The sequence below is a fragment of the Odocoileus virginianus genome, chromosome 4 (genome assembly GCF_023699985.2).
Source record: "Odocoileus virginianus isolate 20LAN1187 ecotype Illinois chromosome 4, Ovbor_1.2, whole genome shotgun sequence".
Classification (NCBI taxonomy): domain Eukaryota; kingdom Metazoa; phylum Chordata; class Mammalia; order Artiodactyla; family Cervidae; genus Odocoileus; species Odocoileus virginianus.
The window spans coordinates 77634191-77653426 of record NC_069677.1 but is presented as its reverse complement, the minus strand read 5'-3'; the positions used below and the strand labels follow the sequence as shown (position 1 = coordinate 77653426).

Here is a 19236-nt window from a genome sequence, read left to right as displayed (position 1 = left end):
TCGAAAGGCAGGAACTGTAACTGAAGAGCAGACAGATGGTTACAACATTCAAGAGTCGAAAACAGATGGAAGTACTTCCATTCAGCTGTGTCCCCTCCTTTCTTAATTTTTCCTGCCACATCTTACCTCTCCAGAACTGCCCCCCTTTCCTGAGAAATGGAGTATTTCCTGCCGTATCAATAAACAAGATTGTCACAACCATCAGCAACTCTGGCCCTCCAAATGTGAATTTCTGATCCGCGAGGGCACCCAGGAAGAACCATACCTATGATCTGGCAGCCCACCCACTCCCTAAGGCAGTACTGAGGAGCTATGGGGGGAGGGACACTCACAGACACACACACACACACACACACACACACACACACACAAAACAGGATACAGTCCCTTAAATAGCAAGGAGATTAAACCAGTAGATCCTAGAGGAAATCAACCCTGAATATTCATTGGAAGGACTGATGCTGAAGCTGAAAGTCCAATACTTTGGCCACCTGATACGAAGAGCCGACTCATTGGAAAAGAGACCGATGCTGGGAAAGGTTGAGGGCAGGAGGAGAAGGGGGTGATGGTTGGATGGCATCACTGACTCAACGGATATGTGTTTGAGCACACTCCGGGAGACAGAAAAGGAAGCCTGGCATGCTGCAATCCATGGGGTTGCAGTCAGACCGACTGAGTTACTGAACAACAACTAGCCCCAGACAGCTAAGGTGCATACGAAAGGAAGTGATTTCAGTGAGACCAGACTCTTGCATCTTCCCTTACAGAGAAAAGTGCAAAATTCCTTGAGATATCTGCTTTTCCTTAACTAACGATAATCTTTCGATGTTCAGACTACCTGCCCTTTGCTGCAAAACTTCTATATAACCTGGCCCCCCTCTTCACTTCCTTGGAACAGTTCTCTCAGAATCACTTGAAATGTATTATCTAGGGTCTAACAGATCACCAGCCCAGGTTGGGTGCATGAGACAAGTGCTCGGGCCTGGTGGACCGGGAAGACCCAGAGGGATCGGGTGGAGAGGGAGGTGGGAGGGGCGACTGGGATGGGGAATACATGTAAATCCATGGCTAATTCATTTCAATGTATGACAAAAACTACTGTAATGATGTAAAGTAATTAGCCTCCAACTAATAAAAATAAATTAAAAAAAAAAAGAAAAAAAAAAAGAAAAAAAAAAAGAAAGAAATGTTGTCTCCTAGGCTTGAAGTCCTAAAAATTCCCACCAAATAAAATGTAACTCTCACTTTCTAAGTTGTGACTATTTTTTTAAGTTGACATTCCTCTGCCACCTCTAGGTCATCATAACTTGTCAGTAAATCTACATAAACCACCTTTCCTGAAATGAAAAAGAAAATACTAACATGCAAACATCATCTCCTGCCTGGATCAAATGCCAGTCATTTCCTTGTGTCTTTCATGGTTTCTCCCTTGGAAACCCAGCACAGACACCATGAATCAGTGGAAGAAGGAGAAATATGTGAGAGAGACATTTCACTGACCTAACTTACCAATTCCCAAGTAGTTCTGAATGAGTCACTGCCTTGGGACATCAGGGATTGTGGCTAAGATTGCCCCGAAGGAATGAATAGACCCGAGTCCCACATGCTCAGGAAATTTCCCCTCAGGCACTTGGGTTTCTAATGGATTCTGCTTCCAGCTCACTCACATTCACTTTGATCCAAATCTGGCTGAAATCACACAGCTTCATTAAATATAACATTGGCAGGAAGACCATAGATTTTAATGTGAAATGATTCAAAGTGAAAATATGACACTTTGGAAAAGCTCATTAAAATTGTTAAATGCTGATGGGTTTGTTAGCTAGTCCTACTGTTCAACTTAACAACAGCTCTTCATTTTTTCACTCTGTGCTGGTTGTTACAGAACAGATTGGAACCATTTTCCTATAAAAACCAAAGCTAGAAATGTGCCCTAAGAATTTTATTGAGAATATATATTTTATTTTAATAATAAAAGAAACAAAGCACAACAGTTGGAGATACAATAACTCAAAATTTATACTAAAGTAAGTGAATTATAGGAGAAGGCAACGGCACCCCACTCCATTACTCTTGCCTGGAAAATCCCATGGACGGAGGAGACTGGTAGGCTGCAGTCCATGGGGTCGCTAAGAGTCGGACACGACTGAGCGGCTTCACTTTCACTTTTCACTCGCAGGCACTGGAGAAGGAAATGGCAACCCACTCCAGTGTTCTTGCCTGGAGAATCCCAGGGACGGCAGAGCCTGGTGGGCTGCCATCTATGGGGTTGCACAGAGTTGGACACGACTGAAGTGACTTAGCAGCAGCAGCAGCAGGTGAATTATAAGCACTGTTCTCAAATCCTGCTGATTTTCATTTCAAACCAGCATTTCCATAATTATAACTACGCATATTTCTAAATAGCAATATAACTGTATATAGACTTAAGAGGAAAACAATGGGCCATCATTGCATCAATAAACTAAAACCAAGAAGTAACATTAAGTTTAACAAGAAGAGAATGGCTACCCACTTCAGTATTCTTGCCTGGAAAATTTCATGGACAGGAGCCAGGCAGACTACAGTCCATGGGGTCACAAAGAGTCAGCTATGACTGAGCGGCTAACATTTTTTAACAAGATCATCAAATCCCAGTCACTTAGAAATAAAGAAAATTAACTATGAGGTGAAAAGGAGATATTAAAGATGTAATGACAGATTACTTAGAAAACAAAAAAGAACACTAGATAAGATCCTTGAGAACGTGTTCTAAGTTGCTTTCAGAGGCAAATGTTATTAGCCTTAAGTATTTCCATTATTAAAGAAAAGAAGGAAAGTAAAGGACTCAGCTCATAAAAAGAATTTAGACAACAAATGAAAATCACAGAAAAGAGTGAGAATAAAACTAAAAGCAGGATTGAAATCATTCAAACATTAAAATGAGATATTATTGATAAATCACACACATCATCTCTTTGAAAGGAACTAAGCTCTAGTGTATCTAAGAAATATAGGAAGGGGGGCAGGAAAGAATAAAATGAGAAATGGAAAATGGGAAATGATACATATAAAAGACAATCAAGATGTTAAGAGTTCTGTGTTTGGAACCCAAGGAACTGGGTCAAATCTTAAGTCAGTTACTTGTTAGTTATGAGACTCTAGGCATATCTACTTTCTTAAGCCTATTTTCTCTATAAATGAGAAATGGAAAATTTCTAAAAAGAGAAGATAATACTACATCCCTCCTAAAGTTTTTGCAAAAGTCAATAAAGTACCTCAAAGTATAGGAACTAGTAAGCACCAGGCTCTATTCTAGATCATTCCTAAGATTTCCGTGACATTAGTTTGATTTGTAAAGCCCCACCATCCCTTCTTACATTCGCTCAAAATATAATCACTTAACATGGTCCTGTTCAGGGCATGGTGCAGGGTGACACTTGTGATTTCCTCTTCAAAATAATGCAATTCAGGGACTGTCCCGGCAGTCCAGTAGTTGAGACTTTATCTTCCAATGCAGAGGGTGCAGGTTTGATCTCCGGTCAGGTAGCTTAAGATTCCACATGTCTCATGGCCACAAAAAATCAAAAAATAATACAAATGCAATATTGTAACAAATTCAACAAAGGCTTTATAAAGAAAGGCCTACATCAAAAAAAAATCTCAAAAATAAAAAAAAAATGCAATTTATGGAAATAAGTGAAAGATCAAATTTGTCCAGGCTTTAAGTGGAACTGACATGGCTGTGTATGAGATGGTGAGGGGGCAACTGACATGGAGTGCTTTGACAAGGAACAAAATGTCCTCTCCAAAATACATCTATACAGCAGTTTCATGCTATAAGAAGTCTCCTTTTAAAAGGTAGAGAAGTGACCTGGTGAGAATCTGCCTGCATAAAGGTGGACATTGAAATGATAAGAACAAGACAATGTCTAGGAGAAGAACAATGAGAAGCAAAGAACAGAAGTTAGTAAACAAGAGTCAGGAGGGGAACAAACAGAGGTGAAAAGGGATTAACTGGACACACAAGGGGAAAACCAATTACATTCACCCCTCCATGTCTACGGGAGGCTGGTCTAGCACCCCTGAGGACACCAAAATTCAAGGAAGCTCTAGTCTCATAAAATGGCAAAGTATTTACATGTAATCTATGCACATCCTCCTGTATACTTTAAATCATCTAGAGATGATACATCTCTAATACAATCCAAGTGCCACATCAACACTAGCAGGTACAAGGCAACTTCAAGATTTGCTTTTAGATACTTTTCATAATTTCTCTTCCTGAATATTTTCTATGCACAGTTGGTTAAATTCAAGGATACAGAGCTCCCTGATATGGAGGACCAACTGTAATGTCCCAGTAGTGGCTAAAAATGAACACTTCCTGTGTGTGAACTACTGTGTCTAAGCAGGTTTCATGTGATACTCATTCCGTGCTCATCACACATCTCCAAGGTGGATGTTAATGATCTCCTTCACTGAGGGGAATCCCACAGAATGAAGTCACCAGCCTGGTTCTGAGAGTGAGTTCATGGTCAAAGCTGGCATCTGCACCCAGGCAAAGGCCCATAGTTCTAAACCCCACTGCTCACTCCCTTCACAGAGAAGTGTCCCAGGGACCAAAGGAGCCTCAAGAAGGAAGAAATCATCATTAGTGTCAATTCTACAAAAAAAAAAAAAAAGTGGAGTCAGAAGCTCCTGGACTTCCCATATGCAAATTCAGTGGAGGAATTGTGGCTAAAATCAGAAAGCATAGGACAATCCTTAGGAAGAAAAAGAAAGCAACAGACAGCTGGCTTAAGTAAAACTCTCCAGCCAAGGAATCAATGGTTAAAAAGACAAGAGTCCAAACAAGGGATGTGGGAAGGGAAGAGAAGGAATGGATGTATTGGGTCAACTCTGAGAATACAACAAACTAGGACAGCAATAAATAATAACTGATAGGGAACTATGATGGAGAGAGAAAAGCAGAAAATAAATAAAGTGCCAGTCAATATCTTTCCCCAAAGTAAAGTTCATGACAGTAAAAATATCTTCAGTTCAGTTCACTCAGTCATGTCCCACTCTTTGTGACCCCATGAATCTCAGCACACCAGACCTCCCTGTCCATCACAAAATCCCATAGTTTACTCAAACTCATGCCCATCGAGTTGGTGATGCCATCCAGCCATCTCATCCTCTGTCGTCCTCTTCTCCTCCTGCCCCCAATCCCTCCCAGCATCAGGGTCTTTTCCAATGAGTCAACTCTTCACATGAGGTGGCCAAAGTATTGGAGTTTCAGCTTCAGCATCAGTCCTTCCAAAGAACACCCATGACTGATCTCCTTTAGGATGGACTGGTTGGAGCTCCTTGAAGTCCAAGGGACTCTCAAGAGTCTTCTCCAACACCACAGTTCAAAAGCATCAATTTTTCGGTGCTCAGCTTTCTTTATAGTCCAACTCTCACATCCATACATGACCACTGGAAAAACCATAGCCTTGACCAGACGGACCTTTGTTGCCAAAATAATGTCTCTGCTTTTTAATATGCTATCTAGGTTGGTCATAACTTTCCTTCCAAGGAGTAAGCGTCTTTTAATTTCATGGCTGCAGTCACCATCCGCAGTGATTTTGGAGCCCAAAAAAATAAAGTCTGACACTGTTTCCACTGTCTCCCCATCTATTTCCCATGAGGTGATGGGACCAGATGCCATGATCTTAGCTTTCTGAATGTTGAGCTTTAAGCCAACTTTTTCACCTCCTCTTTCACTTTCATCAAGAGGCTTTTTAATTCCTCTTCACTTTCTGCCATAAGGGTGGTGTCACCTGCATATCTGAGGTTATTGATGTTTCTCCAGGCAATCTTGATTCCTCCAGCCCAGCATTTCTCATGATGTACTCTGCATATAAGTAAATATCTTACCTGTTAACAAATAGGGGCTCATCAACAACAAAAAACAAACACCCTGATTTAAAAATGGGCAAAAGACTTGAATAGACATTTCTCCACAGAAGATATTCAGACAGCAAATAAATGCACAAAAAGATGTTCAACATCACTAATCATTTGAGAAATGCAAATCAAAGCCACAGTGAGCTACTACTTCACAACCCCCTAGGATGGTTATACAATCACAGGTTTTTAAAAATTAAAAAGTGCTTCCAAGTATGTGAAGAAATTGAAACCTACCCTGTGCACTGCTAGTGGAAATATAAAATGATGAGGCACCATGAAAAACAGTATGGCGATTCTTAAAATAAGAAGACAGAGGCATACCATATGATCCAGTAGTTCTCCTCTGAGTATAAATTCAAAACGAAACCAGGGATTTGAAAAAATATTTGTACACCCATGTTTATAGCAGCATTATTCACAATAGCCAAAAGGGTGGGAGCAACCTAAGTGCCCAGTGAAAGATTAATGGATAAACAAAATGTGGCATATTCATACAATGGAATAATATTCAGCCTTGAGAATGAAAGAAATTCTGATACACTTTACAACATGAATGAATGTTGAAGACTTGATGCTAAGTAAAATAAGCCAGTCACACAAGGAAAAATACTTATATGAGGTTTCTGGAATGGTCAAACTCATAGAGAGAAGGCAGGATGGGGGCTCCCAGGGGCCAGGGTCTCTGGGGAGAAGTGAATGATAACGGGTATAGGGTGTCTCTATGAAATGATGAAATGTTCAGCAACTAGATAGTAGAAATGGATGCAAACCATGAAGGATGCACTAAATGTCCTGGAATTGTGGCTAAGGTAATCAACTTAATTTAAATATATTTTACACAAGTTAATAAAAAAGAATTTCAGATTCAATGAATTGTAAATTCTATGCATAATATATATGTTGTGGCTATTATATTCCAATAAAACTGTGACCACACTGTATACCACATGACATCAAGTAGTTGCTAAGACTTTCTGCGACCCAATGGACTGCAGCACACCAGGCTTCCCTGTCCTTCCCTGTCTCCAGGAGTTTGCTCAAGCTCATGTCCACTGAGTCAGTGATGCCATCCAACCATCTCATCCTCTGTTGCCCCCTTCTCCTGCCCTCAATCTTTCCCAGGATCAGGGTCTTTTCCAGTGAGTCAGCTTTTCACATCAGGTAGCCAAAGTATTGGAGTTCCAGCTCCAGTACAGTCCTTTCAATGAACATTCAGGGCTGATTTCCTTTGGGATTGAATGGTTTGATCTCCTTGCAGTCCAAGGGACTCTCAAGGGTCTTCTCCAGCACCACAGTTAAAATGCATTAATCCTTTGGTGCTCAGCCTTCTTTATGGTCCAACTCTCACATCCACATGTAACTACTGGAAAAACCATACCTTTGACTAGTCAGACCTTGGTCGGCAAAATTACATCTCTGCTTTTAAATATGCTGTCTAGCTTTGTCATAGCTTTTCTTCCAAAGAACAAGTGTCTTTTAACTTCATGGATGCAGTCACCGTCCACAATGATTTTGGAGCCCAAGAAAAGAAAATCTGCCACTGTTTCTTTTTTTCCCCATCTACTTGCCATGAAGTGATAGGACTGGATGCCATGACCTTAGTTTTTTGAATGTTGAGTTGTTGTGTTTTTTTTTAATAAAAATCATTTCAATAATTAACCTTTATTGAATGCGTATATGTTCTTTGCACTTTGCATACATCAGCTTTAAGTCTTACAGTATAACCAGTGTATAAAATTATTGCCTGTCTTTTATAGATAAGAAAACCAAGACTCATACCTTTCTCTGTTTCTTAATAAGGTCACAGGTTACTAGTGACAAAGCCTTGAACAAAATCAAAACTTTTTAATACTTTTGACATATTTGGGCTTTGGTCATTTAAAAAGTATGCCTTAGTTATGTCGAGAATTTGTCAATACTGAATAACCCAGTTTCATATTTTTTCAAATCAGGTACATTGAAAGGCTAAATCGTTTTATTTTTTTCAAGGTTTTTTTTTTTCTTTTTTCCATTTATTTATATTAGTTGGAGGCTAATTACTTTACAATATTGTAGCAGTTTTTGCCATACATTGACATGAATCAGCCACGGATATTCCCCATCCTGATCCCCCCTCCTGCCTCCCTCTTGAGTGTTGAGTTTTAAGCCAGCTTTTTCACTCTCCTCTTTCACCTTTATCAATATGGGACACAAAAATGGCACAGAAGTAGACCAAATACGTGATTAAATTTAATTAATTTATATCCATGTAAAGAATTAATTTTTCATGTCTGAAAAGTGATAACCAAACTCTAGAAACAGTTGAAAAATAAAGGAGGGCAGTTGTTTGATAATTAAAGTGTGCCAAGGTCCTCGTCATGATACAGAAATTGATAAAAAATGCTGAAAAACTTTAAATTATATATGGTTAAAATGCTTCACTGAAAAGACCCTGATGCTGGGAAACATTGAGGGCAGGAGGAGAAGGGGGTGACAAAAAATGAGATAGTTGGATGGCATCACCTACTCGATGGATGTGAGTGTGAGCAAATTCCAGGAGATAGTGAAGGACAGGAAAACCTGGGGTGCTGCAGTCCATGCAGTCACAAAGAGCGAGACACAACTGAACGACTAAACAACAAAAATGGACCCGACTGTTTCCTCCCACAAACAGCTCTAACCCCAATTTGACTGGGGCTTTTAGAAGGTCATTAAGAATAAATGAGGTCATAGGGTGGGATTCTAATTCAACAGGATAATCTTTTGAGAAGAGGAAGGGCAAGATCTCACTCTCTTGTGAAGACACAGCCACAAGTCTGCCACAAGCTAGGAAGAGGGTTCTCATGAGAACCCAACTCTGCTGACACTATGCTATCCCACTTCCAGCCTCCAGAACTGTGAGAAAATACATTTCTGTTGTTTAAGGCACCCACTCTATGGCATTTTTGCTATGGCAGCCTGAGCAGATCAAAATAACCAATAAAAGAGAAGAGACAGCCTGGAAATCTACATGCATACACAGAGAAATGGTATCACAAATCACCAAGGAAAGGACTTGACTACTGAATGAATGATCTGGGGCTAGTGATAATTCAAATGGAAAACTTCAATTTGAAACCCTAGCTCACAACATACTGTCAACTACAAGTTGCCACAAGCCAAGGGCGTTTGCCATCTGCCTCTGCAGAGATTGAATCCACGCTGCTGCAGCTGTTGGCCTTCCTGAAGGAAGTTCACGGTGGAGAACGAGGCACTTTGTGCTCCAGGAAAACTGGTAGAACAGCTTTTCCGATAGATATTTTCAGGACCTGATTTCATGGCCCCAATCCCTGTACCTCCTCATATCTAGAAAAGCACTAAATCCCTTTATGGTGATATCAGCTACTCAAGACTAACAGAAAACCGTTTGTAAGATAAGTGCTTTAATGCATCGAATTTCCCCTTCACCAAAATCACATATACTGACCTTCCACCACTACCTTTTTGGAGCAGTTTCTCAGCTCTCTGAGGCGCTGTGTCCCAGGCTGCAGTCCTCATTTCTGCCCCAAATAAAACGTAACCCCCAACTCTTACGTAGTGTGTCTTTTTGAAGTCGACAACAGCAAAAGTAAATTCAAGGAGAATTAAAAATCTGAACATGAAAAGCAAGAAGTAAAGATGATTAGAAGAAAATATACAAGGCTACTGGTAAAAAGTGGGGAAAATTTTAAGACAGAAGAAAAAAGCACAAACCATAAATGAAAATTAGCAAATTAAAAATGAAAAAATATAAGCCATAGGCTAGTAGTAGATATTTACAAGGCATATTACTGACATGAAGGATCTAGAATGTGTAAAAAAGACTTCTCTAGATCAAAAAGATACTCCCACATGAAAAAGGAGCAAAAGACATAAACAGACCATTCATAGATGAGTCATTACATATATATGTATACATATACATTTTTATTATTACATATATATATATATACATATATATATGAAAAGATGCTCTACTAGAATCAGGCAAATGCACATTAAAACAGAGATGCTATTTAGATAGCCAGTGGGAATTTGCTGCATGCTCAGGGAACTCAAACCTAGGCTCTGTCACAACCTACAGGGGTAGGAAGTGGGAGGGAAGTTCAAGAGGGAGGGGACATATGTATACCTATGGTTGATTCAAGTTGACATATGGCAGAAACCAACACAATACTATAAAGCAAGTATCCTTCAATTAAAAATAATTTTTTTAAATCAGCATAAAAAACTATACTATTTCACACCCATCAAATTAACAAAAATTTTAAAGTCCATGATTCAGCAATTCCACTCCTGGGCATACATCTAGACTAAACCATAATTCAAAGATACATGTATCTCATATGTTCATAAAAGTCCAATAATTCTAAGCAATGAGGGGGCTACAGAGAAACAGAAACTGTACACTGAATAGGTGGGGGCATAAATTAGTACAACCACCTTAGAAGGATGGAGTTAACATGACTTTTTATCCATTTACTGTCTGCTGGAAATGTACTCTAAAGGGAACACACCTGTGTGCAAAAGGAGACACAAACATACAAGAATGCTGTTGTCATATTGTGAATTTCCAAGAACTTTCCAAGAAACTTTGAATAAAATGACAGGAAAAACAGATACTAAATCCACCAATCATGATTGGTGGATCCAATCCACTAACATCATGATTAGTCACAACTCCAGCTACACCATTAAAAAATAACTAAGCTCAAAAAAATAATAATAATAATAACTAAGCTCGTAGAACCCGGTCCCATCATTTCATGGCAGATATAAACGGAAAAAGTAAAAGCAGTGACAGATTTTCTTTTCTTGGGCTCCAAAATCACTGCAGATGGTGACTGTAACCATGAAATTAGACGATGCTTGCTTCATGGAAAGAAAGGCATGACAAACCAAGACAGCATATTAAAAAGCAAAGATATCACTTGCTGACAAATGTCCATATAGTCAAAGCTATAGTTTTTCCAGTAGTCATGTATGGATGTGAGAGTTGGACCATAAATAAGGCTGAGTGCCAAGGAATTGATGCTTTTGAATTATGGTACTGGAGAAGACTCTTGAGAGTCCCTTGAACTGCAAGATCAAACTGGTCAATCCTAAAGAATCACACTGAATATTCATTGGAGGGACTGATGCTGAAGCTGAAGCTCCAACACTTTGGTCGCCTAATGTGAAGAGTCAACTCACTAGAAAAAACCCCTAAGTTGGGAAGGACTGAAGGTCAAAGAAGAAGAGAATGGCAGAGGATGAGATGGTTAGTAACATCACTAACTCAATGGACATGAACTTGAGCAAACCCTGGGAGGTAGTGAAGGACAGGGAAGCCTGGCGTGATTCAGTCCATGGGGTCGCAAAGAGTCGGACACGACTTATGCCCCAACAAAAACAACCAGCTAGACCTTCTCCTCCTTCATCTCCTCAGGCAACAGAAAAGCAGATAAAGCATGATGTCCAGGATGCAAACTGAAGCTCAGACAAGAAAACACTTCTCACACAAGGACAGAAGCCATCAAGGACAAGTGACAAGGAGAGCTGAACCTGCCCTTCTTAAATATACTTGACATAAAAAGAAATGGCAGAGCAAATACACACAACTATGACAAAAGTAAAGAAGGAAAACCAAGTGCAGAAGCCAGCCTGGAAGGAAATATCCTCCCAGAAATGGGTGAGAAGTTCTTATACAGGTCCTGGTGATAGCCAACATAAGAAACGTACCTCTGGGTGGCTATTTCTCCACCCTTGATTCCATCTCTAGATCAAGCATTTTTTGCCTTGAGCCTGATTTGGAATATTTCATTAGAAACTGGAATGATTAGTACTTCTCAACTCTTTTAAAGCTGTCTGTGGAACATCCCCTGGTCCAGTGGTTAAAGACTCTGCACTCTCAATGCAGGGGGCATGGGTTCAATCCCTGGTCAAGGAACTAAGACCCTGTGTGACTCGAGGTGTGGCCAAAATATTTTTAAAAATTAAGCTATCTGTGTCCTACCACTCACTTCAAGCTATAAAAGTGTTGACCACACTCTAAGCTACAAAAAGAAAAAAGTTCTTCCAATAAATGATCTACTATGAAAAATTAAGAACATAAAATCAGCAAAACAAGAAAGAAAACATGAGAGGACAAGGCAAAGAAAGGAGATTACAAAGGGAAACTATAGAATTCAGGAAACATCCTGAGAGCAAAACACCTCTACAAAACTAATAAATAAATTAGAAATGGTGAGAAATAGCATAGACAGTGTTGAAAACTTAAATAGTAATGCCCAGGAATGGCTTGAAATAATTACAGAGAGTCAGAAGTTAAATAAAAGGGTTTAGAGACCAAAACTGAGACATCAAATTAAATACTACAGCCCTGACATTAGTTATTTTATTCCAGCAATTTCTACTACTGCTCAAAATAGTTTGGGCACCTTTGGGGGACAATTGCTTTTAAAACCAAGGTGGCTTTTTTTTTTTAATTTAATAAAAGAAAACTAGCTTTGTTACTTTATTTTCATTTCTCATTCTTGACCCTCAACAATTGTATACAACATGGTTAAAGGCTTGGCCCGTAAAAGGCAAATAACAGTAATAGCTGTAACTTCTATAACACATATCACATAATGGCACTATTGTAAAACTTTACACCTATGAAACCATTTAATCTCATAACCATCCCCCAAGGAAATAAATACCATTATTATCTCCCATCTCAATAGAGTAAAGTGCAAGTGTTAATTGCTCAGACGTGTCCGATTCCTTGTGACCCCATGGACTATAGCTCGCCAGGCTACTCTGTCCAGGATATTCTCCAGGCAAGAATACTGGAGCAGGTAGCCACTCCCTTCTCCAGGGGATCTTCCCAACCCAGGGATGGAACCCAGGCCTCCTGCATTGCAGGCAGAATCTTTACCGTCTGAGCCAGCAGGGAAGCCACTGCGGAAAGTGAGGAAGAGAGAAATGAAGTAACTTGCCCAAGATCACTAAACAAGTACCTGACGCAGCTGGGATGTGAACTCAGGCACCTGGGTCCAGCATTCAAAATCTTTCTCCCTCCACGAATGTGTGAATAAATGGCCGGCTGCTTCCTTTACCCGGCTTGGTCCCACTCCACTTCTTACTCTTTTTCTTCTATTGAGGCTATGGGAAACCGTTCAAAATCAGCTATAAAAATTCTGGTTGATGTCTTCTTTCAAGTGCATCTCATTCCACAATACCCATATCTCCTAATCTGGTTTTCTTTTTTTTTTTTTTTCATTTATTTTTATTAGTTGGAGGCTAATTACTTTACAATATTGTAGTGGTTTTTGTCATACATTGACATGAATCAGCCACGGATTTACATGTATTCCCCCATCCCGATCCCCCCTCCCACCTCCCTCTCTACCCTATCCCTCTGGGTTTTCCCAGTGCACCAGGCCGGAGCACTTGTCTCATGCATCCAACCTGGGCTGGTGATCTGTTTCACCCAAGGAAGGTCACACTTGTTGTCAAAATGTCTAGAAGCCACCTTACCCATCCCTTCACCTTGCCTCTTCAGACACAGGTTCAGTCCCTTAATAAGTGAGGTCTTGTCAAAACCCACGAGAGGCCAGTCACAGAAGCAAGCTCAGGCCAAGGGCAAAAGAGAAGAGTCTAGGAAGGCTGAAAGAAGCCCCTACCCATTCAGGGGGCTTTCCTGGAGCAGAGGGGAGCAGTCGCAGAGGGGGTCAACAGAGCACCACAGGAGGTCACACACCTGGCATCACCCAAGAGCATCAGTCGGGGATGGGGTGGCAGTAGACCAAAACCAGGATTCTACACAACAAAGTCAGTGCGCTCCGGGCTGGTACTGACAGTTATATTCAGAGGGGTAGGAATGAGGTAGTTCAAAGTCTCCAGGCTCATCTCAGGCAGCCTCCCAGGCATCTGGGGAGAGAGGCTGACCAGGGTCAAGCTGAGTTTCAAGCCCACAGGAACCTGGATCCACGACAAGGATCTACCTTCTGGCAGAGAACCAAGTGAAAATTTGATCGGAAGCTGGGTCAAAATAGACAAGCATCCTGAGAAACAAAGGACTCTCCTGGGACACCAGCGCCTGGCTTGAAGTCCAAGTCCAAGTCCATGCCCAGGTAGGCAGCAGCGGAGCCCCTGACTCCCTTCCAGAATTGGTCTGAACTGACCTGAGTCTGCACTTGTCCACTGCCTGCAGATGAGCAAGTAGGACTGAGGAAGGAGGGTTGCACACTGGCCCGTTCATGAAAGGATGAACCTGTCACCCCACAAGGAAGCCTGGGACAGGAATGTAGCCTCTCAGAAAATCAGACAAAAATTATGATCCTTGTTTATTCAAAAGAGGAGAGTGAAAAAGTTGGCTTAAAGCTCAACATTCAGAAAACTAAGATCATGGCATCTGGTCCCATCACCTCATGGCAAATAGATGGGGAAACAGTGGAAACAGTGGCTGACTTTGTCTGGGCTCCAAAATCATTGCAGATGGTGATTGCAGCCATGAAATTAAAAGATGTTTACTCCTTGGAAGGAAAGTTATGGCCAACTTAGACAGCATATTAAAAAGCAGAGACATTACTTTACCAACAAAGGTCCATCTAGTTAAGGCTATGGTTTTTCCAGTAGTCATGTACAGATGTGAGAGTTGGACTATAAAGAAAGCTGAGTGCAGAAGAATTGATGCTTTTGAACTGTGGTGTTGGAGAAGACTCTTGAGAGCCCCTTGGACTGCAAGGAGATCCAACCAGTCCATCCTAAAGGAGATCAGTCCCAGGTGTTCATTGGAAGGACTGATGTTGAAGCTGAAACTCCAATACTTTGGTCACCTGATGTGAAGAGCTGACTCATTGGAAAAGACCCTGACGCTGGGAAAGATTGAGGGCAGGAGGAGAAGTGGATGACAGAGGATGAGATGGTTGGATGGCATCACAGACCCAATGGACATGGCTTTGGGTGGACTCTGGGAGTTGGTGATGGACAGGGAGGCCTAGCATACTACAGTTCATGGGGTCGCAAAGAGTCGGACACGACTGAGCGACTGAACTGAACTGTTTATTCAAAACATCTACTGAGGAATCCTACAGAAGAAAGGGTGCCCATGTGTGGAAGACTCTTTCCAAAGACAGCATTGTCCTTGTCAATTTTTTAAGGTTACAATTTAGTGAAATATCTTTATACTCGAGTTGCATTTGTAGGAGTTATATGTCAATGGATCTCATATTGAAATCCTCTTTGCACATATCAGAGCTTAATTTTACCTAACAAAGGAACTACTTAAGGTGAACTGACTTGAGAAGAGAAAGAAAAAATGAAAAGACATAGAAAAGAGATCTTAATAGATTATGCACCCATTCCTTAAAAGGAAGATTTGGGAGAGAGATTTATTTTTCCCTTGTATTGATAACATTCTCAGGATGTATTTCTCTTATAACCTTGTAACTTTTGAGCATCTTCACTCATTCTGCCTAACACCCCTCTACCCCAGTAGTAGGAATTCCTAATAATGTACTTTCACAACCTTGAGAAATTCCACCAAAATAGCACATGCAAAAATGGTGTATATTAAGAAACTGTGTTAATGATTATCTTTCATGCTTTTCTTAGCATAATTGCCTTGTTACAAACTCCAAGGCCAGACCCAGAAGGGATCATAACTGGGATCATGAAAGCATGGACCTTGGAACACCGGGTTCGCATCAGGCATGAACACTGCCTACGCACTTGCTGACTGTTCCTGAGACTAGCCCAGAAGGAAATGGCCTCGGGTAAAAACAAGGAGATCTGGACCATGTCAGCATAGTGTCTTGAGAAAGATAAGATCAAAGAAAGTCTTGTAGCCTGCAATTAGGGATAAAAGCTAGACTCAGAGTGGCCTCTGCGCCTCAGTCCAATAGAGGCTGCAGGTCCCCTGACCCATTGCACCAGATTTCATGTTCTGTCTTCATTCATGTTGCTCGTTCCTGGACCATTAGGGCAAAGCCCCCCAACCCCACCTCCACCCCCTACTCTCGCAGCCTCTGATCACTGCCATCTGTTCTCTATATCTCTGGGTTCAGTTTTGGGGAGGTTTTTGTTTGTTTGTTTTAGATTCCACACATAAGTAAGATCATACAGTGTTTGTCTTTGTCTGACTTATTTCACTTAAAGGAAAATACGAAATGCTCTCCTTGGAAACAATTTGCTTCTTACATGTAGCTATTTAAGAAGAAACCCCAGGGCTTCCCTGGTGTCTGGGTGGTCACCTGTCAATACAGGAGACACAGGTTGGATCCCTGGTCAGGGAAGATCCCACATGCCCCAAGTAAGCCTGTACGGGAGTATGCCATAACAACTGAGCTTGTGCTCTAGGGCCTGGGAGCTACAACTACTGAAGGCTGTGTGCCTAGAGTCCGTGCTCCGAAACAAGAGAAGCCGCAGCAACGACAAGCCTGCACACCACAGAGAAGAGGAGTCCCTGCCACAACTAGAGAAAGCCCACCCGCAGAAACAAAGACCCAGCAGAGCCAAAAATAAATAGATAATTAACTAAAAAACAAAAATAAAAACCCATCCGTTTATTTAAAAAAAAAAGAAGAGGAAGCGCCATAAAAGATGGCCATCTACCACACTCTGTAACTTAACTGAAATATTCTGTTACATGTAAGGATGGTCAGAACCAGCATGCATTTAATAACAAATGTGACTCTAGGAATTTCCTGTCTATAAGACACTCTACACAGTAGCCATGCCCCACCACCAGTGCTCACTAGAATATGACACTTTCCCCAGATCCCTATCTTCATTAAATTCTACTCCTCCAACTCAAGATGCAGGGCCATAAACAGTAAATGAGGGAGACAAGGGGATGGGAGGTACTACTAATTATTTACAAAAGGCAAATACATAACAAAGATTTTTTTAAGTTTGTCATGCTAACATAAAGAGAAAGTGAAAAATAACTTCACAGTATCTGATTACTGGTGATTTGGAAAGGATTTTGGAAGCTGTATTTATCCCCAACACATCAAATACCAAAACAAACAAACAAAGGAAGTGAAACAGAAATAGGATTCTTTAAAAAGTTAGGCGAAATGTTTACCATGTATAACACACACACACACACACACACACACACACACACATGACTAGCAGAGATATTACTAAAATGTTGATTATAAAATTGTAAGGCATTTAGGAATGAGCTAAAAAGACTCAAAATCAAAACCCTACAGGCACTCAGTGAAAAGACGTCTTTTCAGTCTTTTCACCACATCGCCTGCCTGTCAGCACCCCCACAATGCCCACACTCTGCAGGAGCTGTCTGGGCCCAGTGCTAAGGAATTGATTTTTTTTTTCTTAAATTGGCTTATTCGTTTTAACTGTGAGACCTTCTATCCAGTGTTAATTCCCTAGTCTTCTGCTTGCACTGTGTCCAGTCAGTAATCCAACTTCCTGGGCGTGTAATGAGTAGGGATAACACTTCAGAAATCAATACAGTTATCAATAGCATGCATGCACGCTCACTCAGTCATATCCAACTCTTTGCGACCCCATGCACTGTAGCCCACCAGGCTCCTCTGTCCATGGGATTCTGCAGGCAAGAATACTGGAGTGGGTTGCCATTTCCTCCTCCAGTTATCGATAACAAGAAATAAACAAAGCATCCAATTTAAACATGGGGAAAAAGCAAGGAATCTTTCTTCCCAAGAAGACATACTTATGGCCAACAGGTATGTGAAAATGTGCTCAAAAACTGTAATCATCAGGGGAATGCAAATCAAAACCACAGTGAGACATCACCTCACACCTGTTAGGATCCTTATTATCAAAAGAACAAGAGAGAACAATGTCCCCCAGCATGTGGAGAAAACAGTAACAGAACAGGTGTACTATTCATGGAAATGCAAACTGATGCAGCCACTGTGGAAAACAGTATGGAGGTTCCTTAAAAAGTCAGAACTACCATAGGATCCAGCAATTCCGTCTCTGAGTACAAAACCTAAAGGAAACGAAAACATCATCTCAAAGAGCTAACTGTACTCCAATGCTCACTGCTGCATTATTCACAAGAGCCAAGATACAGACACAGTCTAAGTGCGGACAGGCAAAAGATAAAGGAAATGCTATATGTATGTATATGTATGGATATAGATAAAGATATACAGACACTCCATGCGTTCAGCCTTAAAAAGTGGGGGGAAAATCCTGCCCTCTGTAACACCATGGATGACCCAAGAGGGCATTATGCTAAGTGAAGTAAGCCACAGAAAGACAAGCGTTGCCAATATTACCTGGTATCACTTATATGTGGAATCTTAATTTTAAAAAAAAACAAAGTGGAAATCATAGAAACATTAGAAGAATGGTTGCCAGGAGCTAGAGCGGTGAAGGAACTAGTGCTTCTGACAACCTAAAGTTTATAGCAAGGTGGCTATATAGCGACCCCATGGACTGTAGCAGGCCAGGTTCCTCTGTCGTGGAATTCTCCTGGCAAGAATACTGGAGTAGGTTGCCATTTCCTTCTCCAGGGGATCTTCCGGACCCAGGGATCGAACCTGGGTCTCCTACATTGCAGGCAGACTACCGTCTGAGCCACCGGGAATGAAGACAGTTGATAACACTATGTTGTATAACAGAAATCTGCTAAAAGGTTAGAACTTCTCAACAACAAAACAACAACAGCAACAACAAAAAGGTAAATTTTTTAAATGAGTGCACGGTTACAGACCAAGTTTGGTCAAATCTGGTCTTGTAACCATTTCCTTAATTCACAAAGCAGAAAGAGAGAAGTCAAGCCCGCAGTAGGCTAGGCGATCCTCAGAAGTGCACGGGGCCCGCGCCCCCGCCTCCGGGTCCCCCGGGGCCTCATCTCGCGCGCCCCCGCACCGTCCGCGCCACGCGCCGCGCCGCCGGGCCTCACCGTGCGCCCCGCACTGCCTGCGCGGAGCCGAGCCGCTGCCCGAGCTCAGAGCCGCACTGCGCCGTCTCTGGAGTAGCCGGGTCCTGACGGAGCGCGGCGGTCCCCTGCGCTGGCCTTTAGGAGGTGGGAGGAGCGGCGCGCGGTGCGCACAGGAAATCTGATAGGTGAGCAGCCGGCGGGCGGGCGGGGTCTCGGGGCGCTGCTGCCGGGGGTGGCTGGGCCCCCCGCGTCCCCAGCAGAGCCCCTGGGGGAGGTAACTGGACCCCAACGCCCAGCGCCAAGGGAGGCAGCAGGCACCATCTGCGCTGTTCCGCTTTGGTGGGCCCCCAGCGGAAGAGCATCTTTCGCGCAGCACCGGACATTCTCGGCGGCGGAGTTTGCTCAAATTCCCCTTGTTGTTGTTGTTTAGTCGCTCAGTCGTGTCCAACTCTTTGGGACCCCAGGGA

General features: G+C 41.9%; 1 protein-coding gene across 2 annotated transcripts in view; it reads right to left on the bottom strand.

The window, feature by feature from the left end:
- The window catches only part of B3GALT5 (beta-1,3-galactosyltransferase 5), a 54612-nt gene extending 35725 nt beyond the window's left edge, over positions 1 to 18887 (bottom strand). The window contains exons 1-2 of one of the 2 annotated variants that reach the window (XM_070466790.1): positions 18791 to 18881; positions 12897 to 13041 (exon numbers count right to left, since the gene is read on the bottom strand). The gene's annotated coding sequence lies outside the window, so the exon portion shown is untranslated. Of the gene's footprint in view, positions 1 to 12896; positions 13042 to 18790 lie in introns of both variants that reach the window. The other variant, XM_020906726.2, reaches the window with a different exon arrangement.
- Between the last annotated feature and the right edge of the window lie 349 nt (positions 18888 to 19236).